Source organism: Eublepharis macularius, chromosome 8, assembly GCF_028583425.1.
Source record: "Eublepharis macularius isolate TG4126 chromosome 8, MPM_Emac_v1.0, whole genome shotgun sequence".
Classification (NCBI taxonomy): Eukaryota; Metazoa; Chordata; class Lepidosauria; order Squamata; family Eublepharidae; genus Eublepharis; species Eublepharis macularius.
In genome coordinates, this window is record NC_072797.1 from 12,777,003 (window position 1) to 12,804,683 (window position 27,681).

Sequence of the window (27,681 nt, forward strand, 5' to 3'; positions counted from 1 at the left end):
CAGGTACTGAGCCCCCTGGCGCAGAGTGGTAAGCTGCAGTACTGCAGCCCAAACTCTGCTCATGACCTGAGTTCGATCCTGGTGGAAGCAGGCTTCAGGTAGCCGTCTCAGGGTTGACTCAGCCTGCCATCCTTCCAAGGTCGGTAAAAAGAGTACCCAGTTTCCTGGGGGTAAAGTGTAGATGACTGCAGAAGGCAATGGCAAGCCACCCCATAAAAAGTCTGCCAAGAAAATGTCGTGATGCAATGTACCCCCATGGGTCAGTAATGACTCGGTGCTTACACAGGGGACTACTTTTACCTTTACTTTTAATTATTTAGGAGTTTTGTGTTTTGCTATGTTTGGGGCCAAGTGTTAAAGAATTGGCCCTGGCCCAATGTCATTGCTTCCGAGTTGTGCTGGAAGTGACATCATCGGCCAGGGATACAGGCACACACATGTGTACCAGTAAGAACCTCCCATCTCCCATTGGTTGCTGGGAACCTGGCAGCCCTAATTTGAGGGCCATAGGCATCACACACTGAGTTCAAGACCAGCTATTGCAAATGAAGCACTGGAACCCTAAACAAGCATGCAGGATATATTATCGAATACACAACAACCAAGCATGCAGGATGCTTGGCAATGCTCTTGCGCACTTCCCGTTCATTCCAGTGGGGCAACTTGCCTGTAGATTTTGCCCGCAAATGACAAGTATTGGTTTAGTCCTTGTTTAGAGGTACCCTGCAATGAATACTTTTGGAGAGGCTATTGCAAAGGTTTTTTTAAAAAATTGGTCAAATGCATCCTGCATTTGTCTCCCACATTATTATAATGGCACCCACCCTAACAACTTGTGTTTGCCCCGAGGCACAGACATCCCCAGTTAGCAGCACAATTTAAAGAGACAAGTGCATTTTAAAAAGAACCCTCCACACACACATACACACAAGTGCATGGCCCCCCCAAAAAAGGAAGAAAAAGAAGAGTCAGTCAAGCAATTACGCAGAAGATAAATTGGCAAAGGCCACTGTTATGCACACCTATACAGACCTCTAGAATAGATCATTGCTAACTTCAGAGGCACAGCTAAGATTGTCACTTCAATTCATCCAAGGGGACCCGTTCATTCCACGGATGAAGATAACTTGTTGGCCAGCTGTCCCCAAAACTGCTCAAGGTGGCTTACAGAAATTCAAAGCAAAATGATACAATTTAATTAATATTAACAACAACGCATAAAAAGTACGGCAATAAAAAGCAGCACAGAAGAACAAGAGCATCTCTAAAACAGCCATTAATTGATGAAACCGGTATAAAATATCAATAGTGCAATCCTATGAGATCAATGGACTCAGAGCGGGACCACAAGTGACAAAAGGCACAGGTTGGACGCTTGGCAGCTTCCCTCAAGTTTTGGCGGGAAATGTAGGCAGCTTGGCGGAATGTTGGACAAGTGACAGTTGAAAAGTCTGTTGGACAGCAGTCGGAGAGCCAAGCTGCGAGACCAGGATGCCTACATTTCCCATCAAAACTTGAGGGAAGCAGACAAGTGTCCAATCTGTGCCTTTTGTCACTTGTGGTTCTGCTCTTAGACTGGCGTAACTCTGTGTAGGAACATTCCAGACATAAGAGCCCGAATGAAAACCAGTAGCAGGGAAAGCTGCCAGACCTTTATTCACTAACATTTTAATTCACATTTTCTAAAACGGGATTAGCATTTGGTGAGCTAGGACAGAATAATGTGAAAGGGTGACCAGGAATTGCCTGCCCGAGAGCTAAGCTACAAGTGACGCCTGACACAGGTTGGACACTTGTCAGCTTCCCTCAAGTTTTGATGGGAAATGGAGGCATCCTGGTCTTGCAGCTGTAATGGAGAGCCAAGCTGTAAAACCAGGATGCCTACATTTCCCATCAAAACTTGAGGGAAGCTGACAAGTGTCCAACCTGCGTGAGGCGTTACTTGTAGCTTGGCTCTCAATCTCCACTCTGCTAGGGACTTACTGGGTGGTCTCAGGCAAACTCTTTTGCGCTGCTTCTCCCTCCATTATATGGGGATATAATACTGACCAGAGTCAGGAATTTCTGATTGAGAGGGGGCATATAACAAAATCAAGCATCCCCTCTAAACATAACCACCAAATTCCACAATACAAAATTAGCAAAAGCAGCAGTATGCAGCATTAAAACAGTACATCATAGCAAAACAAGCAATAAAAACTAGGGGGAAAGCAATCTGCCCTTTCCCAATAGCCTGGGGAAAAGAAAAACAAAAGATCCTTCATCCGGCACTTAACACGCCAAAGCCTACAGAAGAACCCACAGAGGGGAGGGAGTTACACAGATTAAGTTCCTCAATGGAAAACCAGAGCACATTCCCCATTAACAACTGGGTGGGTGCGTATGGGAGCAGGAAGTCTTTCAGATGCTCCAATCCCAGACCACACAGGAATTTAAGAAGCAGCCCTTTCAAATGTGTCCAGAAATATCCTGGATGCCAGCAAAAGTCTTTCACAGCTGGCAAGATAACACTCCCCCAAACTTATGCCAGTTCAGAACCTTTGGAGTTTGGACAGTCTTCCAAGCCTGCCCCACGGAAAGTGCACTGCAGCAGTCTAATCTGGATGTGATCAGAGCATGGAAAACTAACTGTGGGCAGATATTGCGTCTCTGAGGACAGGTGGAACTGGCAAGCTAATCAACGCCAATTAAAGTTGGCTACGAGCCACAGATGAAACCTCCGTTTGCGTCTATTGGCACCGATCTAACAGTACCCCCAAGGTGCGATCCTCCACTTGTGTAGATCACAGTGATGCCAAGCTTCCTTGTTAGGGTGCAAGCAGCCCTCTAAGGGCCGCCTGTCTAAACAGGCATTTGAGAATCAAAAAGAAGCCTCTCTCTTGTCTCTGCTGATTTTTACTGCGGGAGCAGTCTTTTCAAAAAAATCATTTCTGACAGTTGTCGATTGACGAGATTGTAATGGTCTTTAATAGCTTGCTCATTAGATTTTAAACATGGAATCTAAGCAGGCAGGCCAGAAAGTTTCCTAAAGAACAAATAAATAAACACAATGGGACACCGAGCTACCAGAGCAGAGGCTTTGAACAATCGGTTCCTTTGGAATTATATTCCAAAACTCTAATACAAGAATGCAAACGCCAGATAAATGCAGTCTGGAAACGCGGCCTTACCCTTTCAGAGCACAATGGGCTTCCATAATTGAAGGCCTGTATTCTTTCCCCCTACCCACCCCTGTCTCTGGTTTCCTTTAATTATACCATACATACAATTCCTAGTTTTCAAAATTTCAGTTTCTCTCAATCTCCTTCCTGTTCAGCGGCCAAAGTTCCAAGATGTGCTCTATGAGGCTGAGCAGGAGCAGCCCAATCCAGGATTCCCCAGCATGCAAATAAACAGGAATTTTGAGCAGAAATATGGAAAAGGAACGCAGGTTCAATCCAGGGTTTGGAGGTCTGGGTCCAGCGTCAGCCAGAAGGAGGAACTGGGAACACTACTGGAAGGGTTCTGTATCTCCCCCCACCCCGTAACTTAGCTATGCTTTGCATATACAAATTGTTTCAAATGTATGACAGGTTGCACCCATCTCTCATATACCAATTCACGCTCCCCGTTTCCTGAACAGGCTGTTTCCTCTAGAGTAGGGAGCAGCAGAGACACAAGGCGTGTTTCTAATGATCCATTTATTTACAAGTGTACAAATGAAGCAGGCATGAAGGGTGCAAAGCACCGAGGCAGCTATATTTGCAACGAAGAATCACAGAGTGCTGCCTTATCCCGTATCAAATCACTGATTCACCTAGCTCAGCTTGGTCTGGTCTGGCTAGGGGTAATCGTCCATGATCTCCTACCCTCTAACTTAAATTGACAGGGATCGAACCTGGTACTTTCTGCATATTCTTCCCCAGTTTGACCTAAGAAAGGGTCCCTCCCCAATGATGATCCTAGTTGAGTCCTCCAATATTAATTCCCTCTGTAAAAAAAACTGTTCCTATTGCAGGAAGAGTCTTCCTATCCAAACATGGCTGAAACCCCATCCCAACAGCTACGGATGCTTCCTATTCCAAGGTGGCCTCAGAACAAAAGCTGCTAGAGAAGTCATTAATCTAGTACCTTTATTCACAGCTGTGCACCAGGTGATCCGAGAAACCGAGAGAGAGCCACCTCTTCCTGCCAAAAAGAAAAGCACGTCTGTAAGCTCCATCCACAACAGCAAAAAAGGGTTGGCATCCCCAGTCGCCGGAAAAACAGAGAGAGGGAAAATCTCAAAAAGATGCACCACAAAGGGAAGTTTATTACCAACAAGCAATTCTTGGATAAAGCTGTTGTCATACATGTTTAAAATGTCTATTTTTGCCACTGAAGAAGACCCGTTTAACCCAAAATGCACTTCTTTGAGATCTGGTGACTCTTCTTGGGTTTTTTGTTTGGTACCCTGACTCTGTTTGGTGTCCTGACTTGGATAGCCCAGGAGAGCCTCATCTCAGCAGACCTCAGCAGCAGGGTTGACCTGAGTTAGTGATTGGATGGGAGACCTCCAACGAAGACCCGAGTTGCAGAGGCAGGCAATGGCAAACCACCTCTGTTGGTCTCTGGCCATGAAAACCCCAGCAGGGGTTGCCGTAAGTCAACTATGACTTGAGGGCAGGATTTCATTTTTTTTACCCTGACTCTACTATTAACTAGCAGCAGGGGATTCTGGCAGAGGGTCCCCTCTCGGTGATGGATATTCTCTCTGCAGTTGTGTTAAAGTGCAAACCCTACTTTAAATCCACTTTGCCCCATACTTTACCTGTCCCCCTTTTGTCTGCAATTGACAACATACTCGGGGGGCCTAGTCACAACCAGTCCTTTTAAGGTGCGCACTTTGGATCCCACCTACACTTTCCATCAATAGAAAGATATTCTGTCCACAGAAGCACAGCTTCCCTGCCGGACTTCCCACTGCAATCTAAATTCTCCCCTGAAATTCTGCTATTGAGGGATGGGAGATCCCCAGACAGCCATGGAGGGTATTGGAGGTAGAATCCTAGAGTCAGAAGGGGCCTTACCGAACACCGAATAAATACCGAATAAACACCAAATAAACTAAAACTTACAGGCCATCTAGTCCAATCCCCTGCCCAATGCAGGAACAGCATAAAGCATATTCGTCCAGCCGCTCCTTGAAGACTGCCAATGAAGGGGGACCCACCACATCCCTGGGCAGCCAGTTCCACTGCTGAATTACTCTTAATATGAACAAGTTTTTCCTGACATCCAGCTGGTACCTTCCTTCCTGTAGTTTAAACCCATTGTTTCGAGTCTTATCCTCAGTTGCCAACAGGATCAGCTCCATTCCCTTCTCTAAATGACAGCCTTATAAATACTTAAAGAGAGCAATCATGTCTCCCCTCAACCCCCTCTTTTCCAAACTGAACATTCCCAGGTCCCTCAGTCTTTCCTTGTAGAGCTTGGTCTCCAGGCCTGTGGCCATCCTGGTTGCTCTGTTCTACACCTGTTCCAATTTCTACATCCTTTTTTGAAGTGAGTCCTCCAGAATTGTACACAATACTCCAGGTGGGGCCTGACCAGTGTGGTATACAGTGGGATAATGACGTCCTGTGAATTGGATGTTATGCCTTTGATAATACATACAAAGATTGTGTTTGCCTTTTTTGCTGCTGCATCTCACTGACTGTTCATGTTTAGTTTCATATATTTAGTTCACATATCCACCCATATTCCAAGACCTCGTTCAAACACACTGCTACCAGGAAGTGTATTCCTCATCCAGTATGCATGGTTTTCATTTTTATCACCCAACTGGAGAACCTGGCACTTATCCAGGAGCCAGTGTGGTATAGTGGTTAGGAGTGGCAGGACTCTAATCTGGAGAACTGGGTTTGATTCCCCACTCCTCCGCTTGAAGCCAGCTGAGTGACCTTGGGTCAATCACAACTCTCTCAGAGCTCTCTCAGCTCCACCCACCTCACAGGGTGATTGTTGTGGGGATAATAACAACATATTTTGTAAACTGCTCTGATTGCGTGTTAAGTTGTCCTGAAGAACGGTATATAAATCAAATATTATTATTATTATCCATGTTAAATTGCATCTTATTCAAATATTCTTACTTTCCCAGTGTGTTCAGATCTCACTGAATTCTATGACGTATGCCATGGGAGGGGGTAATTTGTGACTATAACACACACACACCGTGCACAAACTAAACTTCTGGGCAGTACTTAATTCCTAAGACTTTTTAAAGTACATATCTAAAATAGAAGATAAACGTCTCATACAGGACCCTTCAGTAGAGGTTGAGAACTGTCTCCTGCTATTCGTTGACGCTCAGCAGTTAACCTAGGTTTGCTGCCACATGTGTGGCACAGGCCACACTGTTCTCACATTTTGCAACCTTTTCTTTCTACATCCTGACATGGGTAGAGTGGTTAGCTTAGGGCCGTGGCACCCCCTCGTCCAAGAAGAGCCTGAAATCCCAGCTGTGGTTTTGGTTTGCCAAATGAGGAGAAGCTGGGCAGTTCGTCATGCTGGAGACAGCCACAGCCTTTTCCCCGGGAGTTACAGCCAGGAAGGTGGAAGCGGGCTGCTCGACTCCCACGCACCGCACTCCATCTATGAAAACTGGAAAACGGTGCTGAGGACATGTTTTCCAGGTGAAATCTGAGGATGAAAGGAAGGACTCAGTGGAAAAACCTGGTCTCGGTGCCTTCGGGATGCCAACGGCCTTTGAAGAGCAGCATTAACTTTAAAAATGGAGACTGGCATTCAGATTGAAATACTGGAATTAAAACTGGGAGGAGAAGCGTAAAAGGATTTGCTTTCCAGTGATACAGTTTCGAGGCTAAAGGGCTAGGCTCAGAAAAAGGAGTCCCTTTCCAATCGCCCCCAAAAGCAGGCGCCTTAGCAAGTCATTATATCAGAAGAAGCCAGATGCCAGCCAGCAAAACTAGGGGCAGCAGTGTATTTCAAGTCCAGAACGGATCCTGGTTCCATACTGGAAATAAGAACATGAGAAGAGCCCTGTTGGATCAGACCACAGGTCTACTGAGTCCAGCTTCCTGCTTCCCACAGTCAGGTGATTTTCCCGGAAGTGCACAAACCATACATGAAGGCATCACTTCCCCCCCACCTGCCGCACCCCAAAGCAACTAGTATTCTTGCATCTGACGAAGAGAGCCGTGGCTGTCAAAAGCTTATGCTACAATAAAGTTGGGTTAGTCTTAAAGGTGCTACTGGACTTTTTACTAGTATTCCAGTATATACTCTTTCAGCAGCTGGAGGCTCCATTGAGCTATTATGACTACCAGCTATTGAGAGACGGGTTTTTGTTCCATAAATACGTCTAGTTCAAAAGGCACCTAAGGTCGTGGCCACCGCTGCATCCCCTGGCTGTCAACACTGCAAGTTAACCACATACTCTGATATTCAGAATTTCTTCTTGCTGGTTCTCAATTGTATCATTAGATGGTAACCCGGAGTACTAATTTATAAAACAGAGAGAAATCCTTAGGCACTCTCCATACCATTCACAAATGCGCAAGCCCTCTTATTCTCCCTCTCTCTTTATTGAGAGTTTTATATCTTTAAAGAACAAACCTAAGAAGACTCCAATTACGTATGTACTAATAAAACAGACAAAACAACTAATCAACACACAAGAATAGCAAAACATACAGAATATAGAAACAAACGCAACAATAAATGGAAAACTAAACTAAAAGGTTTCTGATTTTCACCAAAACAAATATTCCTATCTTGTCAAAATTACACTTTCTCTAGATAATGATTAGAAGCTCTCTTTTTTTCTAATGTCAAAATCCCTTAGTCCGTAAATCCGCAAATCATCATAGTTATTATCAGCAGTCATTTCGTAGAAAAAGAGCTGGAGGAACTCATTAGCATAGCTCATTAGCATAACTCATTAGCATATACCACGCCCCTTGACATCACTGGAAGTTTGTCATTAGCATAACTGATTTGCATATGCCACACACCCTGACATCACCTATACTGGGTGCTTTGGACCCAATCCTGGCCCTTCAGGGCTGAAATTGGGCCAAAAATGCCAAAAGAGGCTGAAAATGGCCAAAAAGGGGCCCCAAATGGTCAGGATCGGGCCGCTGCTGAGTGGGAGAGTGATCGTCAGAGGCCCGATCCAGGCTGTTTCGGCCCCAATCCAGGCTGAAACAAGCCCAAAATGGCCGAGAGTCAGGTGGGCGGGGCCACCTGACATGTGACCTCTTTGGGGAACTGCTGGAACTGCGTTCCTGCGCGTTCCCCCTCGAAATGAGCCCTGGTTATTATCGGTTTCATGTAAATAATTTCTAATCTAATTTATCTCTCTTTGTGCAATGCTTTAGCCCTTCTTAAGGGAAGTGCTCCAATCCCGTGAAAAAAAAATTCTCTACGGTCCGGCCCGTCTTCCTCTCCCCTTGCCCCATCCTGCAACAACTACCACTTGTACGAAATAACTACAGGGAAGGGAACAGCGTTTCCACCTTCACCCGCTTGTTCACGGGAGGTGGGGCAGGTACGAGATGAGGATGCTCCCAGCTGATGTTCACACTTCACAGGTGGTCGTGGGGAACCTTGGGAATTCCCAAACACCGACAGGACTGCTAGATCTCCTTGCACAGAGCAGGAGCGAATTGAAGTATCCATTCCAGATTTGACAATGCAAAACAAAGACATCGCTTTTTCTTTTTTGCCAATGTTTTGGGAGCACAACCAACTGGTTCTGTTCATCTGTTTTAGTGCCCCCCCTCAATGAGGCTTCTCTGCAACATACAGACAACTCAAAGAGATCAGTTCTTTAGTGCAATATCCATACAGCGCTTTCGCATAACCCCTACGTAGCCCTGCCTTCGGAGTTTACAATCAAGGCTCTGCCAGCCACAGGGGCGAGTACACCCGATGTGCTCTCAGAGACCCTGACTGTAAAACATTAATTGTACGGAACCTACCTCACAAGACAGTTGTGCAAGACTAGAATTGATATTTGATAGTTTATGTGAACTACGTTCCTCAAAGAATTGCACTCAGGTTCAGTTTTAACTTGTCTGTTGGGAGAATTGTCTCTTTTCCTTATTCAGAATAGGAAAATATATTTTTTTTAATTATTTGACAGCAGACTGAATGGGCGGATTTCCTTCCTGACTGAAAACGCTGTGGAATATATGCTGGGCTTAACCATGGAAAACTGGTTTGGCTCAACTCTGGCCAGAGTGGACCCGGCTGGAGGAACCTGGACAGCGTTCTGGTTTAGAATTTTGTCAAGTAAAGTCTAAAATAAGCTGCTTACCACAGAAAAACAGAGGTTGGGGTGGTGGTGGAGAGAAAGTGGGTGGGGAGGGGGGCGTGTAGGCGTGTTTTTCAAACCCCAAAAATATAAACAGAAAAATCACTACAGAAGGCCCTGGGGGAGTGCCGAGGGCTGGCACATTAAATCAGAAACAGATGTGCCCACGCGGTCAGTTGCTGCTCCCAGTCTGCTCGACTGAGTCACCCAGAGGAGGGTGGGGTGTGTATACTTGCGCGCGCGTGTGTGGGGATTATCTTTATATCGGGGCTGGGTGTGGGGCACAGGAAACAATGCAAAGAGCAAAGCCACGGAGTGTCTGAGCAGGTTTGAGGCGGGACGGAAAGCAGGTACGGGCAAGCTCTGGCTGGGCGAGAGTGTAAAAGAAGGTTCCTTAATTATGGGATTTTTAATGATGCAAAATAATAATAATAATAAATTATTTAAACAGGCACATCCTCTGCTGAGACTGTTCCCCACAGATCTGATTTCCCCGATGTTTTTCCAAGGATGGGCCAGCTGTAGTGAACATATCACTTCCCTTGAAAGGGAAGTTTTATTGCCCTTACCATGTGCGAAAAGTTTCCAAAGATCCAGCCCACCTTCCCCCCCTCACTCCCCCTCTCAGTACACCACCTCCATTTCGTGTACCACCCGTTGCCTCCAGATCCGGTGGCCTGGCCAGGCCTGGCCCGACCCAGCCTGTTGCTGGGAAAATTCTAGTCTGGACTCTTCTAAAGACAGCCGTCGTGGGTAGGGGCTAAGGACGTTTGCACACCAAGTTAAAAACAGCTCTTGCTTCGGCCGAGTGATACTGTACATGTTAAAACTCCACAAGCTCAACATGCTCATTTGCATTACAAACCGTTCCTCCTCCACCTTCTCCTCTGCACCAATAACCAGCAAACCAAGCTACCATGAGATGCAGCACTGCGATTTCAACCTCACAGGTTAGCTGCCCGATTTGGTTTGAAGAGATACATCAAGGCAATTTGGGGAGGGCGCTCAGGGGGGGGGGACATGAGTTGGCCACTTCTGAGCGGCTGTAGCAGAGTGGTTTAAGTATTTGGGCTGAGAAGCAGCACTCTGTTAGTTTGACTCCCACTACTGCCATAAGCTCAGCAGGGGGCCTTGGGTAAGCCCCTCCTCCCAGCTCCCCAGCTTTATTGTCGGGATAATAATAATGCTGACTTTGCTCACCACTCTAAGTGGAGAACTAATCTGTCCAGAAAAGTGATATGTAAGCACAGCTATTATTATAAGGGAGCTGCTGCAGCATAGTGGTTAAGTGGTTGGGCTGCAAATCAGCCATCTGCTGGTTTGACTCCCGCTACTGCCCTGAGCTCAGCAGGTGGCCTTGGGGAAGCCCCTCCTCCCAGCCCCAGCTCCCCATAATAGGGGGGATAATAACAACACTGACCTTGTTCACCACTCTGAGTGGGGCACTAAACTGTCTAGAGGAGCGATATATAAGAGCAGTTGTTGTTTCTCAGGGACCCTCAGAAAACACAGGACACACGTGGAGCTGCTTTATACAAAGTCAGGCCAGTGGTTCATCAAGGTCAATTCAGTTCAGTTTTGGGAACCACAATATAAGGATATAGACAAACTGGAGCATGTCCAGAGGAGAGCAACGAAGATGGTGAGGGGTCTGGAGACCAAGTCCCATGAGGAAAGGTTGAAGGAGCTCAGAATGCTTAGCCTGGAGAGGAGATGACTGAGAGGTGATATGACAACCATCTTCTAGTACTTGAAAGGCTGTCATATAAAGGATGGCATGGAGTTGTTTTCTACTTCCCCAGAAGGTTGGACCAGAACCAACAGCTTGAAATGAAATCAAAAGAGTTTTCAGCTAAACATTAGATAGAACTTCTTGAAAGTTAGAGCGGTCCCTCAGTGGAACAGGCTTCCTCGGGAGGTGGTGGGCTCTCCTTCTTTGGAGGTTTTGAAGCAGAGGCTAGATGGCCATCTGACAGCAATGCTGAACCTGTGAACTTGGGCAGATTGTGAGAGGGAGAGCAGGAAGGGCTACATCTGTGGCCCTCCTTACATGCCCAGAGTAGTTCTCGTGGCCCCTTCTTACACGCCCAGAATAATGTCGATCGCCACTTTGGGGTCAGGAAGCAATTTTTTCCAGGCCAGTTTGGCCAGGGATCCTGGAGGTCTTTTGCCATTTTCTAGGTGCGGAGCAGGGGACACTGGATGTGTGTGGGGGAAGGGGAGGTAGTTGTGAATTTCCTGCATTGTACAGGGGGTTGGACTAGATGACTCTGGAGGTACCTCCCAACCCTATGATTTTATGACTCTAATATGGCATGAAGGGATGAACCAGTGTAAGGCTTTTGTGACCCCTTCTTACATGGCCAGAGTAATGCCAATCGCCACTTCGGGGTCAGGAAGCAATTTCCTCCAAGCCACATTGGCTGGGGATCCTGCATTCTTTTTGCCTTGCTCTGGGCATAGAGCAGAGTCACTGAGGGGAGGTGAGAGGTGGCGGAGAAACAGCTATGAATCTAGTTGGACTAGATGACCCTTGGAGTCCCTTCTGGCTCTCTGTTTCTATGTCTCCTCAGACTGGCAATGGCTTTCTAGAATCTCCGGTCCTTCCTATCTCCTGCCACCTGATTCTTTTAGCTGGAGGTGCCGGGGATTGAACCTGGGACATTCTGCATGCCAAACAGATGCTCTGCCCCTAAGCCACGGTCCTTCCGCATTCGTTTTGGCATTAATACCATTTGTTAGTGAAACTGTGCCATGGAGCTGCACTGCTTCTAGGAGGCAACGGTGGCCACTGAATTTCTCAGTAAGCAAATTTTCAAGCTGTTTGGGGAGATTCCGTGCTCAGGCGACCCCTATTCAAGAAACTCTGAAGGAGGCTAATTTAGTCTTGACAAGACGAGTGAGCTTTTTCCAGGGAGTGTTGCACGCTGCTCTGAGAAAACATCTTCAGCTAAGCTCCCACCTGACCATGGTAATTGCTTTGCTCTATAAAAACCAAGGGCAGAAGGAACGCTTCACCCGGGCCCAAGGTCCCTGCCTGAGACACGCACCGGGGTGTGTCCCCCGTCTTTTGACAACCACCACCGACGTCAGAGGAGATGTCGTAACGTAAGAGGAATGCGAGAAACTGGACAGCCCGACCAAGAGGAACAAAAGGAAATTGAATGATGGCGAGTGGAAAAAATTTACCTGGAGGAAAGGAAGCCTACGAATGAAGCTGCCTTATACGAAACCAGACCAAAGTCAATCAAGACTAGAACGTTGTACTTAGACGGGCAGCATCTCTCCAAGGTCTCCAGCAGAGGTCTTTCACATCATATCCTACCTGGTCCTTTCATCTGGAGATGCCAAGAATTAAACCTGAGACCTTTTGCCTGCCAAACAGATGCTCTATCATTGAGCCACAGCCTGTCCCTAACAGTATAAGGAGAAGATGGCGGGGGGGGGGAGATGAATGACTAATATTTGGGTGGAATTTTGTTTGCAAAGCTGGTAGCCAATGGAAGTCGGGGGAAACCCAGAAGACCGCACCTTTAGCAGTCAGCTAGTTTAGTTGAGTTGATGTTTAGCCTGCCCTCCCCTCAAGCAGGCTCAGGGCGGGTAACAACATCATTAAATAACAGATAAAGCTACAATAAAAATTACATACAATCTAAAAACCCAATTGAGCAATACAAAACATTTGACGGTGTCAGCTAAAACACATCAAAGTGCAGGAATCATAACAACAGTACAGATGGCTTTATAAAAATCTGCCAGAAAACTGAAACAAGAAAGGGCAGAAGGAGGGGAGGACAAAGCAGGGGAGACTGATGGAGAAACACCATCATTGCCTCAACCATAAGCCTGGAAGAGCTGCAAGAGATCTCACGGGGCCTGGATCTCAACTACTGTGTTGGCTCCCTTCTTCCTGCATCACTAGGGTCGCTAGGGACCTGGAGTCCCTCGATGGGGGATCCCCAGGTCCTCGAAGTCTCACGGCAGGGGATTGGTAGCTGTTACTCACCCGGTGTTGTTCTTAGCGTGCTCGTGCGCTCCTGGCTCCCATGATGATGTCACTTCTGGGAGTGACATCACCACACGGGGTCAAAGGGGGCCCTTGTCCCAGCTGGCGCAGGGTGCTCTTGCCTGCGCAACCACGGTCTGCTCTTGTTCTGTTCACAGGGGCCGCGGTAGTGAGAGCAGTCGCCGGCATGCAAGAGCGGGCGGTGGCAGTGGTGAGAGTGGCCTGCTCTTGCCGCCGCTGCCCACTCTCCCCTGTGTGTTGAACAAGAGCAGGTGCTCCCCCCTGTGCGCCAAACGAGAGTGGGCCGTAGCAGTGAGAGCGGGCGGTGGCAAGAGTGGCCTGCTCTTGCCAGCACCGCCCACTCTCGCTGCCACTGCCACCCACTCTCGTGGTGCGGGAGCACGCCACCCGGGGAAAGGGTGCCCCAAGGAGCACACCACCTGCTGGCCAGGTAAGTGGGCGTGGGGGGAAAGAGTGGGATCAGGGCATCTCCTGCCCTGGGGGGGGGGCGGGGAATGGCAACCCTATGCATCACCCATGCTTTGAGTTGGAGGTGGGAATTAGGAAGCTGTTCAAGCCAGGTCATGATCATTGCAGACCAACCACCTCCTGGTGCTGGGAATCAGGTGACTCTAAGAGAGCCAATCCCATGCCAGAAGCAGTTATAAAGGCCTTGTCTATCTCCTTCTGTCCAGATAGCTTGTTCCTAAGGAAAGTAACTAATTCACCCCTCTCTAGTGTCAGGCTGCCGCCTGCCTCTCTACTGCCTGCCCAGCTCTTCGCCAGTTTTTATTTATTATATCAAAATATACTACTGTCCAAAGTGGCTCACAATTTGTTAAAGAAATGCAATGAAAATAGTGAAAAAGAAATGACAGGATTAGAATGCCAACAGCAGCAATAGCAATAGCGTCACAGTCGATAAATCACAGCGGGAAGAAAATAATTTCACCTTGTCAGGCAGAACAAAAGCGAACCGAAAGAAGGACCAATTCGTCATTGAAACCCAAACTGAAATCGAAGCCAGGATGAAACTCAGCTAGAAGAAGGACAAAACAAAATGAAGTCCAGAGATGCGGTGCTGCCACCAAAAAGGCCCTGTGCCCAGTCACCACCTTCATCACCTTTGTTGGCAGTGGTAACCCAAGAACACCTTCCAAAGCAGAACTTCATGCACAGGCAGGCTAATATGGGAGGAAATGGCAGGTACTCTGAGCACAGCGTACTCTGAGCACAGCGCAGTTAGATTTTAGTCTGAGCAACCAGTAATGTGGGGAAGTTTGCTTTACTTGGGTAGGCCAGATGATCATATATTGCCACATCATCTGCCACTAGGGTTGCCAGCTCTAAGTTGGGAAATTCCTGGAGATCTGGGGGGGGGGGGTGTGAAACCTGGAGAAACCTGGAGAAAGTGGGGTTTGGGGAGGGAAAGGACCTTGGCATGGCATAATTCCATACAGTCCACCCTCCCAAAGTAGCCATTTTCTCCAGGTGAACTGATCTCTGTGGCCTGGAGGCCAGTTGTAATTCCGGGAGATCTCCAGCCACTACCTGGAGGCTGTCAAAAGAGAATACAATACAGGAGGGACAAAATATAGTAGTTTCAAAGAACAAAATTTTTAACCTCTTATATCCATTTAGCTATACATTACACTCTAAAGCCAAACGTTCTCATATCAACTTGTGAACAGTTATATCACATGAAATTGTAACAAATTTTTCTCTGTGAATCCAGTTGACGTCCCCAGATGGAGGACATAGGGGTGTGATGGCAAAGGTAAGTCTTTGGCAATGGAGTGTTTGTTGTGCGTATTTTCTTCCTTTTTATAGGTGGTCTTGAGACGCTCCAACTCAGGAGGACGGAAAGCACAGTCCCAAGTATAGCCCGGAACCAAGGCCGGCAATTTTCTAAAGTTCTTCGTCCAAACAGACTTCCTCAAGGGCAAGAAACTGTTTTTGCAAATAACAAATAAAGACAAAAACATTCTTATCACCTCCCTGTTCTGTATCATTCTTGTAAAGTTTATACAATAGAAGAATGCTTACCCTTGTGGAGTTTCATTGCACTACCTGGAGGCTGGCAACCCTATCTGCCACCATACAGTACAATTATGTTTGTAGTCTAGGGCTCAGCATATCAAACTAGGTCTTGGGAGACCTAGTCCTTATCCATGAAGTTGACTGAGTAACCTTGGTCCAGTCACTTGCTCTTAAATTTACATTAGAGGGTTCCTATGAGGCTAAAACAGAACATAATGCACTGAGAAAAGCAGAATATAATAGTATAAATGTTTCATTAAGGACATCATTCTCAAGAATTCCAAGCCTTGCATCCCCAAAAGAAAAATAAAACACCTTTTATTCTTAGCTATTCCTCTTTATGAAGACTTGGGATTGGGTGAAAGAAGCATAAGAAAACTTTACATCGTCCACAGAGACATAAATACTGGCCTGCCTTTAGCTGGGGCTCAATTTCTATCAGGTCTGCTCCTCTGCTGCGATGGGGAGAGAATTCAAGGCGAGTAGAATCAGTCCAACATCCCAGAATGGACTGTAATGTTCTAAATGCATCTGTTCTGCCATTGTCTAGAGTTCTGTGCATGTAACGCTGAATGAAAATAATTCATGTACGCCCAGTTTCAGCAAACATATCTTGAAAGTGGCTTTGTAAGGCAGGAAACAGAGCCGGTATCCCCCAGGGACTAACTGTTGGACTGAACAACAAATGAAAAAGCCCCAAGTTCAAATCTTACCTCCGCCAAATACACAGGAAGCTGCTTTACACCAAGCCAAATTATTGGTTTAGCAAGCTCAGTACGGCCTACCTTGGCTGACAGTCGCTCTCCAGCGCTGCAGGCACAAGAAAAAGTTTTTTCTTGACTTTCTCAAGACTCTTTAACCAGAGATGTCAAGGACTGAAGATGGAACCTGTTGCATGAAAAACTTGTGCTCAGCCACTAAACCAAGCTCCCTCTTATCTTCCCCATCTGTGATACGTAGACATGAATACCCTTCTACCTTCCACAATTGTTTTAAGGATTACAAAATGATAACATATGTGAAAGACGTTGAGCTATTTAAACGCCAAGTATTATTATTAGTATTATTAGGGTAGAAGGGATAGGCAAATAAATACGAGCCCAGCAAGTCTGGACGAATACTTGTCAGAGATGCTTTGGGCTGATCCTGCACTGGGCAGGGGGTTGGACTAGATGGTCTGTAAGGACCCTTCCAACTCTGTGATTCTATGATTCTATGAAGTCTGATCAGAATGCAACTCATCTCAAAGTAAGCAAGCCCACGACGGCTGCTGGATGGCTGCAAAGTATTTTGCATGTAAATTAATTCTGCCCTCAAATGTACCGAGAGAAACAGAATAAGGGTGATCATCTTATCTCAAATATACTGGGTGCATGTATTTTTTTTAAAAAAAAATACCTAGGTGAGAGGTGCTTTCATGGCAAGAAACGTGTTATTAAAAATAAATCCAGATGATATAAAATAGTGAGACAGACTTACGTAGAGAATAGGAGGGAGGCGCATGATCAGCGGAGAACTGGAGTTGGATCCATGTAGCCCCGTATAAATAGGCATCTTTTTTTTTTGTTTGATTTGTGGGGTCTGCTTTATCCTAAGGGCTCTGGGCAGATAAGCAATTCATTATATCCTTGCTTTACAGCCAAGACAGGGCTGATTTTCCAGCTAAGCCCTCCAATGTAACTGCTTGGGGAAGCACTAGGGTTGTCAACTCCAGGTTGGGAAATTCCTGGAGATTGGAGGTGGAGCATGGGGAGGGCGGAGTTTGGGGAAGGGGAGGGACCTCAGTGGGGTATAATGCTATAGAGTCCTCCCTCCAAAGCAGCCATTTTCTTCAGGGGAACTGATCTCTGTAGTCTGGAGATCAGTTGTAATTCTGGGAGATCTCCAGGCCCATTTGGAGGATAACCAAAACGACAGGAGGCACCCCCAGATAGGCTGCAAGCAACAAAAACCACCATTAGGGGTATCACAAAATAAGATTCTTAAAGAAAGACTTCCTCCAATAAACATATGGAGTTATAAAGTTATAAATGTACAATAAGTTTTATATTGTATGTTCAAGTGTTCAGTGCCTCAATAATAAATATACAAGGTATATATAGGGTAAATCCTATGCCTATTAAATGTCTTTTTTCAAACAGAGGAAAACAAATGTCTTTATTTATCCTCATGGGTGCACAGCGGAAGAGTGCTTCAAGTCCATGTCCGGAATCACTTGGTAGGTAGAATTCAGTAAAAGTATCCACATTCTAAACAGATGTTTGTCTTCTTGTTTTTCAGGGAAGACCAAAATCTGGGGTGTGTGTGTGTGCAAGGGGCCAGGCACCCCTCTGCCCTACGAGGAGCCAGCTTTTATCGGAAAATATTTTTTTCAAGGGCAGAGTTATAGGTCCTCTAATTATTAAACCACATTCTGGGAAAGATACTATTTCAAGGTCCCAATGGGCGGCTATTACCCGCACAGGGTTTACCCTGCAGTCAGCAATATCTATTTGATGTCCAATGTTTGGGTCTATATCTGAACTTGTGGTTTATAGATTTCTTATGGATTGCCTTTTGTATGTATATTTATGATTGTATATTTATTATTGATGCACTGAACACTTCAACATACGCTATAAAACATATTGTGCATTTATAACTTTATAACTCCATCTATTGTTATAGGATTTCATATTATATCATTTTGTGTTTGTATTATGATAGGATGTTGTGTTTGTTAGCCACCTGGGGTGTTCTTTTGAAGAGAAAGGTGGGATATAAATCAATTAAATAACTATATAAAATAAATGGGTCTTGCTGGGTGACCAGGGGCCAGTTGTTTGCTTTCAAGCTACTCCACAGAGTTGTTGTGAGGATAAAATAAGGAGTGGGAATCATGTATATGATCCTGAGCTCCTTGGATGAAGGGCAGGATTTTAAAAAGTATTTTGTAAATAAACTTGTATGTGAAGGGCTAGGTTAAAATCTTTCCTTCTGACGTACTTTTTTTTTTTTAATTGCAGTCAGTTTTCACATGGGGGCCCATTACAAATGTGACTCTCCCCACCTGTCTCCTCAACTGGGACAGCCCATTCCACCGCCTCTAGATTTTCCTGCCTAATTCTGTTGCAAGAGTAGACCAGGAGTGATGCTCAGCTCGTCTTAATGTTCTGTCCCTTCTGGAACAGTTTCAGTTCTCACCAAGCCATTTTAAAAGGCTAATTTTTTTTTCTGTTGATAAATTAATAAATTCTAATTTTTTGGTCTCCCTGCAGGGGGTCCCCTAGGTAGGTAAGTGCCCCCTAATTGTCTATGGAAGATGGTGAGGAGCCTGGAGACCAAGTCCTGTGAGGAAAAGTTGAAGGAGCTTGGTATGTTTAGCCTGGAAAGGAGACGACTGAGCGGTGATATAATAACCATCTTCAAGTACTTGAAGGGCTGCCACATAGAGGATGGTGCGGAGTTGTTTTCCGCTGCCCCAGAAGGTTGGACCAGAACCAAGAGGTTGAAATGAAATCGAAAGAGTTTTTGGCTAAACGTTAGGAAGTACTTCCTGATAGTTAGAGTGGTCCCTCAGTGGAACAGGTTTCCTCAGGAGGTGGTGGGCACTCCTGCTTTGGAGATTTTTAAGCAGAGGCTAGATGGCCGTCTGACAGTTATTCTGTGAACCTTGGCAGATCATGAGAGGGAGGGCAGGAGGGCTTATTTATATCAGTGTTTAGATCTTTTGGCCCCTTCTTACATGCCCAGGGTAAGCCACCTTGAGGTCAGGTAGCAATTTTCCCCAGGCCATTTTGGCTAGGGATCCTAGCGAGGAAGCCAGTACATTAAAAAAAAAAAAAAAAGGTCTGGTGCAATGTACTTTTGATGAACTCATGTCATATATCACTGAAAGTTAAACTAACAGTTCTGTACTTAACATTGTTTTAATTCCAGCACAAACCTAACCCACCCAATATCACTTTTCAGATGAGCGTTAATTTCATGTCAGTTGCTCTCCAGAGACTAGAAAGTATGTTGTTGCTATTCCTCAGATTCACACTCCATGAAGCTCTCTACGAAATTGCTCCCCACTACTAAACCTACTAGTTGTTTTACACTCCACTCCCCAGAAACGAAAACTCACTACGAACATATCTGCCTGGCTCATGCACTTATTCGTCCATAGATCCTCCTCAAACATCCCTTTCCCTCCAGCTAGAAGTGACTAGACCACCAGCATCAGGGATTCCCGCCGCACCTCTCCTTTCGAACTCTTCCAGCGGGGTACTCAACTCTGAGGTTTGACACTTTATGGAAAATTTGTCAAGAAGGCACACAAAGCGTTCTCCTGCAGGTATCACCCTGAGAAATATAGCGGGCAGACACAGGGTGGAAGCAAACGTTACAAAGAACACGGGACTACTGCAGAAAATGGCAGCCCTGTGCCAAGTCCCTCTCTTTCCTACCATAACATCCAGGTTATCTTACCTCATCTAGCATACCACTGGCACAGCCACATGACATCCCCCCCATCCTTGCCAGCGGCAAACAACAGAGTGACACAACATCTGGGAATACACACGTTACACTGATGCCATAAAAAGCATTAGACTTTATGAAGGGGGGAGTGGAAATGGATAATGAGGCAGATCATGAGAGGGAGGGCAGGAAGGGTTACATCAGTGCTTAGTTCTCGTGGCCCCTCCTTACATGCCCAGGATAAGGCCGATCGCCACCTTGGGGTCCGGTAGCAATTTTCCCCAGGCCTGTTTGGCTAGGGAGGTGTTTTGCCATCTTCTCGGCATGGAGCTGGGGTGTGCGTGTGGTGGGGGGAAGGTAGTTGTGAATTCCCTGCATTGTGCAGGAGGTTGGACTAGATGACCCTGGAGGTACCTTCCAACCCTATGATTCTATTAAAAGGCTGCCATTTCAGCAGTAGCCCTGTTTCCTGTGCAACATATAGGCCCACTTCAAGATTATTTGAAAGCTAGCAAAATGCATGGTGTCCTTTCTGTCCAGGGAGTCCATTATCTGTGGCTACCAATCACAGAATTACTATTTATTCACTTAGCGTCCACCTTTCTCACTGAGATCCAAGGTGGATTACACCGTGCAAGGGAAATAAAATATAATCTACAGGTGGGACATTCACTGAACAAGAACAATAATGAACACCACTTAGGACGTTCAGCAAACAGAGACAATAGGTATGGTAGCGGAAAATTTGAAAACAAGCATAAAGTCAAGCATAGAGATGAAATCTTTCTGAAATAATACATAACTTATTTACATGGCATGTGAAGCAATGAAGAAACTTCCTAGTGGCGCTTATCTGCATCAGCAGACAGTACCCAGCAGAGTAGCATATGGTTCCTGTCCCAGCCAAGCATCTCTCTGAGCTTCCTGAATAATTCAGTTTTGCATAGTTTGCTGAAAGCCGGGAGAGTGGCAGGCCATTCCATAAGGTGGGGGCCTTCACAAAATCACATGAATATGCCAGTGTCACCCCTTCTGCCTGCACAACCGGAGAAGATGAGGGTGCTGTTGATGTGATTAACTACATCATAAAAGTCTTCAAAATGCCACCATCTGACATGATCACAGGCCATTACAAGAGTAAGCATACAGAGAGATGCCACCACCACTATTAACTTGGCCCCCCAAGTCATGTTAGATCCAGTGTGGTGCAGTGGTTAGAGTGTCTAGCTAGGAAGTGGGAGACCTACATTTGGATTCCCACTCTGCTAGGGAAGCTCACTGGGTGACCTTGGGCCAGGCACACACTTAGCCAACCTACCTCACAGGGTTGTTGTGGGGATAAAATGGAGGCGAAGAGAGTGATACGAGCCACTTTGGGTTCCCGTTTCGGGAAAAGATGGAGTATAATAGATAAATATCACCGATGTAAAACAGAGATGTCATTATAGTAAAGAGTCCAGTAGCACCTTTAAGGCTAACCAATTTTAGTGTAGCATAAGCATACGAGAACCACAGCTCTCTTAATGAAGAGAGCTGTAGTTCTTGAAAGTTTATGCTATAATAAAGCTGGCTAGTCTTAAAGAAGAGACAAAGAGAGCTATGGTTCTCAAAAGCTTCTGCTACAATAAAGTTGGTTAGTCTTAAAGAAGAGATTAAGAGAGCTGTGGTTCTCGAAAGCTTATGCTACAATAAAGTTGGTTAGTCTTAAAGAAGAGACGAAGAGAGCTGTGGTTCTTGAAAGCTTCTGCTACAATAAAGTTGGTTAGTTTTAAAGGTGTTACTGTTTTGCAACTACAGACTAACATGGCTAACTTCTCTGGACCTGCATGTAAAAGCAGATCCACACTTCACTTAGAAGCCCAGGGTCACCACGAGTGTCCCCTGGTTATTTGCAGCAGTAAAAGCATAAAACATAGCGTGCTCCTCTGCAAACACACAGTGGGCATGTTGAGAATCACAATGAATGGTAGGCTCTCTGGTGCCCATCCTGCAGCGTGTGAGGGATGTGTGTGCATCTCCCCTCCTGACTTCACATATCTATGATAGCAAATGCCAATGAAACGCTGTTGTGCTCACACCTACACGTAAAAGGCGAAACCACTCTAAACTGGCATCACAAAAGAAACCCGAAAGAGTGGAACTTTAAAATCCTTTTCTCAAAACACCACCAACAAAGATTCACGTTGGATACAGCCCTGGGAGACTCCTGGTTCAGGAACCGAGAACGGACCCATTCATCAATTACGCTATTTTATACGCGGCTCGATAATTTTACAAGCTCTGCATCTTCCTCCAGACCTATAAAAACTGTTTGTAGAGGAGAACCTATGGCCTAGTTAAAACACTTAAAAGATTCTGTAATTCCACTTGTGCTACAGATTTTTTTGTTTGCATAATTTCTCCCCCCTCCGCACACTTGTAGTTTCTTCCATTGGCTTCAAAGCAAGAGGGTGTGGTGGATTAAAACAGTTCATATGGCTTCTTGCATGCGTTTCTATAGAGAGGAAAAAACCCACCCTTTCTGGGACAGTGAAACTTGAACTCTAGGCTTGGTTGAATGCAGAGGACCTCATTTGGGCACCGAAAGGAAAAACCAGGAGCCTGCATTCCATCTTGAGGATCTCTTCTGACATGTCAAATGAAGGCTCTTAGAGCGCACAATGAGGCCTGTGTTATGGCTCCCATTATAGCTCATGTGCTCTGCCTGTGGGACAACGCTGATGCCACTGAAGAAAGATGGCCACATCCAGAGTTCTGTGTATGATGAGATTCTGCAGATCTGCAGTCATAGGGATACAGAATTCAGCACCATAAGATTTGGGTGTTTGCTTGTTGTTGTTTTTAAAGCACGTTTCTAGTGCCTAATGCTGCAATAATAGATTCTGAGGTGCACGAGGAAAATCTTGCATACATATCAAGCTGTCAGTCTTGTCTATTCACACTGGCAGTTGCTCTCCAGGGTCTCAGGTAGAAGTCTTTCATATCACCTACTACCTGGTCCATTTAACTGGAGATGCCGGGAATTGAACCTGGGACCATCTGCATGCCAAGTAGACCATCTGCATGCCAAGTAGACCATCTCTACCAACGAGCCACAGCCCCCTCCCTAATCTTAGGAGATAAAGAGGCGGCCAAGTGAGATTCCCAGGGGTCAACGGCTAGGTTACGATATCACGTACATTACCTTGCCATTCATTCATTCGTTCGTTCATTTGTTCGTTCATTCATTCATTTGCAGAAAAGGGCAAGTAAAATGATTAAAGGGATGGAACACTTCCCCTGTGAAGAAAGGTTAAAGCGCTTTGGGCTCTTTAGCTTGGAGAAATGACTGAGGGGTGACATGATAGAGTTTTACAAGATTATGCATGGGATAGAGAAGGTAGAGTAAGAAGTATTTTTCTCCCTTTCTCACAATACAAGAACTCATCGTGGCACTCAATGAAATTGCTGAGCAGTCGGGTTAGAATGGTTAAAAGGAAGTACTTCTTCACCCAAAGAGTGATTAACACATGGAATTCACTGCCTCAGGAGGTGGTGGCAGCAGCTTCAAGCACAGACAGCTTCAAGAGGGGATTGGATAAATATATGGAGCAGAGGTCCATCAGTGGCCATTAGCCACAAGGTATAGATGGAACTCACTGTCTAGGGCAGTGATGCTTGGTATTCTTGATGTTTTTTGGGAGGGCAATCAGTGGGAGGGCTTCTAGTGTCCCTTCCCCTCTGGCAGACCTCCTGAGGACACCTGTTTTTTTGGCCACTGTGTGACACAAAGTGTTGGACTGGATGGGCCATTGGCCTGATCCAACATGGCTTCTCTTATGTATGTATGTATGTATGTATGTATGTATGTATGTATGTATGTATGTATGTATGTATGTATGTATGTATGTATGTATGTATGTATGTATGTATGTATGTATGTTTATGTCATTTCTTGTCCTCCTTTCTCACTGAGACTTAAGGCAGATTACATAGTGGGAGATTAGCACAGTCAATATGAAGGACATTTCAATAAACAATACCATAGGATAAATGAATGCAAGTTTACAAAGACGTCATATTAGCAAAAATCCAATGCAGAGTTGAAGAAAGGTTGAAACAGAGCACAAGCAATTCTAGGACTGACATTAGACAACACAAAACTACCCAGTAGGGTCATACTTAATGTAACAGGTAGCACATAATACACAAACAGAAGAAACAGTAATCTGTATATATAAAGACAAGTGTCCTGACTGACTCATCAATGCCCAGCCCAAACCCATGGACCTAGAAACTTGAAATTTGGGGAGAACATTCCTTTCATGATGTAAACACCCAATATGAAGGGATTTTAAGAAATTCGCCCCCTAAGGGAGTAAAAAGGGGTAAAATGTGTTTTCCCAAAGGGATACAGCTTCCCTGTGTAGCTGGCAGGCTGTTGCTTACTTACGCCCCCGCCTACTGACAGCTCAGCCACTCTTCCCTGATTGGGCCAGCCTTTCAAGGTCATTTGCATATGCGGGCTGATTGGGGCTCACAACATTCCACACCTCATCCCCCCGCCCCCCGATACAGTTGGTACTATACTATTATACTACAAAACCAACTCAAAAACCCACACACACAGAAACCCAAAAATGTTACATACCCATAAGTATTATAACTGGATTTAAAATTGTTAAATACCGTGATGAAGCATGGGTATCAAGCTAGTTTATAAAATAAAAGAGTAAAAATTGCAGAATAAATTGGGCAAAAGAAGAGAAATCATACAATATGGCTTAACATATATAACATATACATGTTGCAACTTTTTATTTATTTATTTATTTATATTCCTCCCTCCCCACACCAGCAGGATCAGGGCGGATTACAACCATATACTATTAAAACACATTAAATAATTAATACCAGTTAAAACCATAAAACAGTCAAAGTTACACAGTTTATATATATATATATATATATACACACACACCCACACATAATCATAATGGCACAGCAAGCAACCAACAAATCTTCACCCATCTCTAGAGCATCATACTGGGGACTGTTTACTAGATGGAGGTATTACTAGTAGGGAGGGCATATTCTGTAATCTACTGGCCAGGGGGCTCCGCCTAGCACTGCCCGTACGCCTGGTGGAACAGCTCCGTCTTGCAGGCCCAGCGGAAGGATAACAAATCCTGCTGGGCCCTAGTCTCGTTAGAGCGTTCCACCAGGCTGGGGCCAGAACCGAGAAGGCCCTGGCCCTGGTCGATGCAAAGCGGGCTTCCCTGGGGCCAGGGACCCTTAGCAGATGTTTATCACTAGAACGAAGAGCCCTCTGGGGTTCGTATGGGGAGAGGGAAGAATATTTATGTTTTTTAAAAGTGTACAACACACACAACCTAGGGTGTATCTCTATCCTCAAGCCAGGCTGGAGTCCCTATCACAGGAAAAAAATGTGAGAAGGATTGAAGGAAAACAAATTTTTGACATTTTAAAAAATGTTCCCGCCAGGACCCCATACTCTTATGCTAACCACAACATCAGACATGCTTGCTACATGCCAATTTGCTAAAGAATTTGATCTAAAGTGACACTGTCTTGTCTGAAACCCTTTTCCCCACTTTGTGTCAATGGGAGCTAGAAACTTGGCCCCTTTAAAATCAGCAAGCTTGGATCCTCCCTGTTCAGTCTCACATTCCGCATTTAACAAAGTCACGCCTACAACATCCCCTTCCATTTAAGCCCACGATTTGTAAGCGTTCCAGCGTGTTCTTTACGGAATGCTGAAAACAAAATTATGTGGCACACGGATGACGCTTTTCTTGCTTAGTTCCTGCCATGCTACCTCATCAGCTGCTCCAAAGGCCTCTGAAACTCAGCTAAAAATACAGTATCCACCCCAAAGGAAAATGCAAATATAAACATATGTGTGTGGGTGTGTCTGGCTCCAAAAGAAGACGGGGGAAACCCATCCAGTTGGATGGAGTTTTACGATAAAAGACAGCATCCTACATTGCTTTGCTAAATATGCAGACTGAGCTTTAGAGTATCTGCTTCGAAACTTCAGTGGAAAGAGCTGCTGCTGCTGCAACCTCTTTTTACTTGTCCAACAATTAAAGGCTAAAAGAAAGGTATAATTTAAGCAATTAGGAACAGCAGAGCGGAGTGTTCGGGACCACAATGTCTCCTTATTTCCTTGTTAAGCTGCTTTTGTTTTAGGAGCTTGAGAAATTTGCCGGAGTGACAGATCTGGAGACCTGGATTCTTCTACTTGAGCTGAGCCAGGCCCAGTGCAAACACTCTTTGGAGACACTCTGTGCCAATTACCCCATATGCACCTTGAGGGTTAAAGGCAACTTCCAGATATCACAGGAATTTTGCCCTCTCGCTGACTGAAAAAGAGCTCAGCATGATTTGATTGGGAGGTTGGGTAAGAAGGGAGATTTCTAGGGAGAAAGCAAACACCAGGGGCTCAAAAGTAGAGATGGCACGAACCTGAATATGACCCAAAAAACCCTACGAACCAGTGGTTCATGGAAGCTCGATTCCACGAACTTCCACGAACTGGTCTACCGGTTCATTTGGTTCGTATTAAGGGGCAGTTTAAATGGCCATTGCCCCAAGGAAATGGCCATTTAAACTTTTCCTGCCTGCTTGCAAGCGACAGGTCCCTTTAAACTATCGGCTGGCAGATGGCAAGGGGGAATTCCCCCCGCCCGCCAGCTGGTAGTTTAAAGGAACCTGCCGCTTACAAGTGGCCAGAAAGGGCCTTTTAAACAATCAAATGCCCCTTTCCCTGCTGCTAAGCAGCTGGAAAAGGGCATTTAAACCCCACAAACCATGAACCACAAACTGGTTCATGAACTTGCCTCAGTTTGTGGGAGTTCGTGGTTCCTGGTTCGTGGAAACCCCACAAACCACAAACTGCGTGGTTCGTTTTTTTTGTGGTTCGTGCCCATGTCTACTCAAAAGTAGCATCCTGCTCACTTCACCTCTACTCCTCCACAGCACCCCCTTTGCAGATGGCTGCCTGGAGTACTGCAGCTTTCCAACCTAACTGGGTCAGATGATCCCAGTAGCCGAATCAGGTTTTTGATCCCTGGTCTTCTATCTCTGGAATCTCCAGCCCAGTTTCCTGGTCTGTATGAGCAGTGAACATTGAGCTGCTTCCAGATAACACTAGAGAAGCAGAGGGCTTTACATAGAGTCGCATAATCAAAACTGCAGCACGCCACAAATAGAAACAGCTTTGATGCAACGTGCGGGCAGATGCATCTAGATAACTCAAGCAAGCGAGCTGAGCTACAACCTGGGGGGGGGTGCAAAAAGAGGGGGCAGGCCTAGTTCACCTAGCATTTCTAGGACCAGAAGCTGCTTATTAAGCTAACAAGTTGCAAACTGGTGCTCCCAAACAGCTTAGAAGGTGCTGGAAGCCACTTTGGTTATGACCTGACATGTTCTCCTCCTGCCAGACGTCTAATGGGCACATAAATCCCCGAAGAATACCTTCTGCTCCTCCTTCTTCTCCTTTAACGGCAGACTCTATCCCTGAGATAATAAGATCGGCCTTTGGAGTCACCATTAAGTCCAAGAAGGTGTGGTCCTCTGTCATGATTTTTTCCCCCAGCCTTAATTGCCAGACAGACACTTTAAGTGGAAAAGTCTGTCTAACGAGGCTGGCCATTAAAACTTCTTTTGGCTTTTAATTTCGGAGAGGAAGGATGTGGTTTTAATTAGGGGGCTGCACCTCTGGCGCATCCCCCCCCCCTCCGTCCCATTTTCAGACACGTAGGGGAGGTTAAGGTCTTTTCATACGCCTCCATGGAAAGTGGCTGCTTAAAATTCATCCCCTCTCTCTTTTTTTTTTAAAGCACTGTATTGTCGGTTAAGCTGGCTGGTAGAATGAAGGATGAAATAA

General features: G+C 45.6%; 1 protein-coding gene across 2 annotated transcripts in view; it reads right to left on the reverse strand.

Annotated features, from left to right (window-relative positions):
* Positions 1–27,681, reverse strand: part of ZBTB7C (zinc finger and BTB domain containing 7C) — a 106,406-nt gene that overhangs the window by 48,489 nt on the left and 30,236 nt on the right. The window contains exon 1 of one of the 2 annotated variants that reach the window (XM_054987094.1): positions 4,111–4,172. The exons of the other annotated variant lie outside the window; for it this stretch is intronic. The gene's annotated coding sequence lies outside the window, so the exon portion shown is untranslated. Of the gene's footprint in view, positions 1–4,110; positions 4,173–27,681 lie in introns of those variants that run through there. 2 annotated transcript variants of the gene reach the window in all.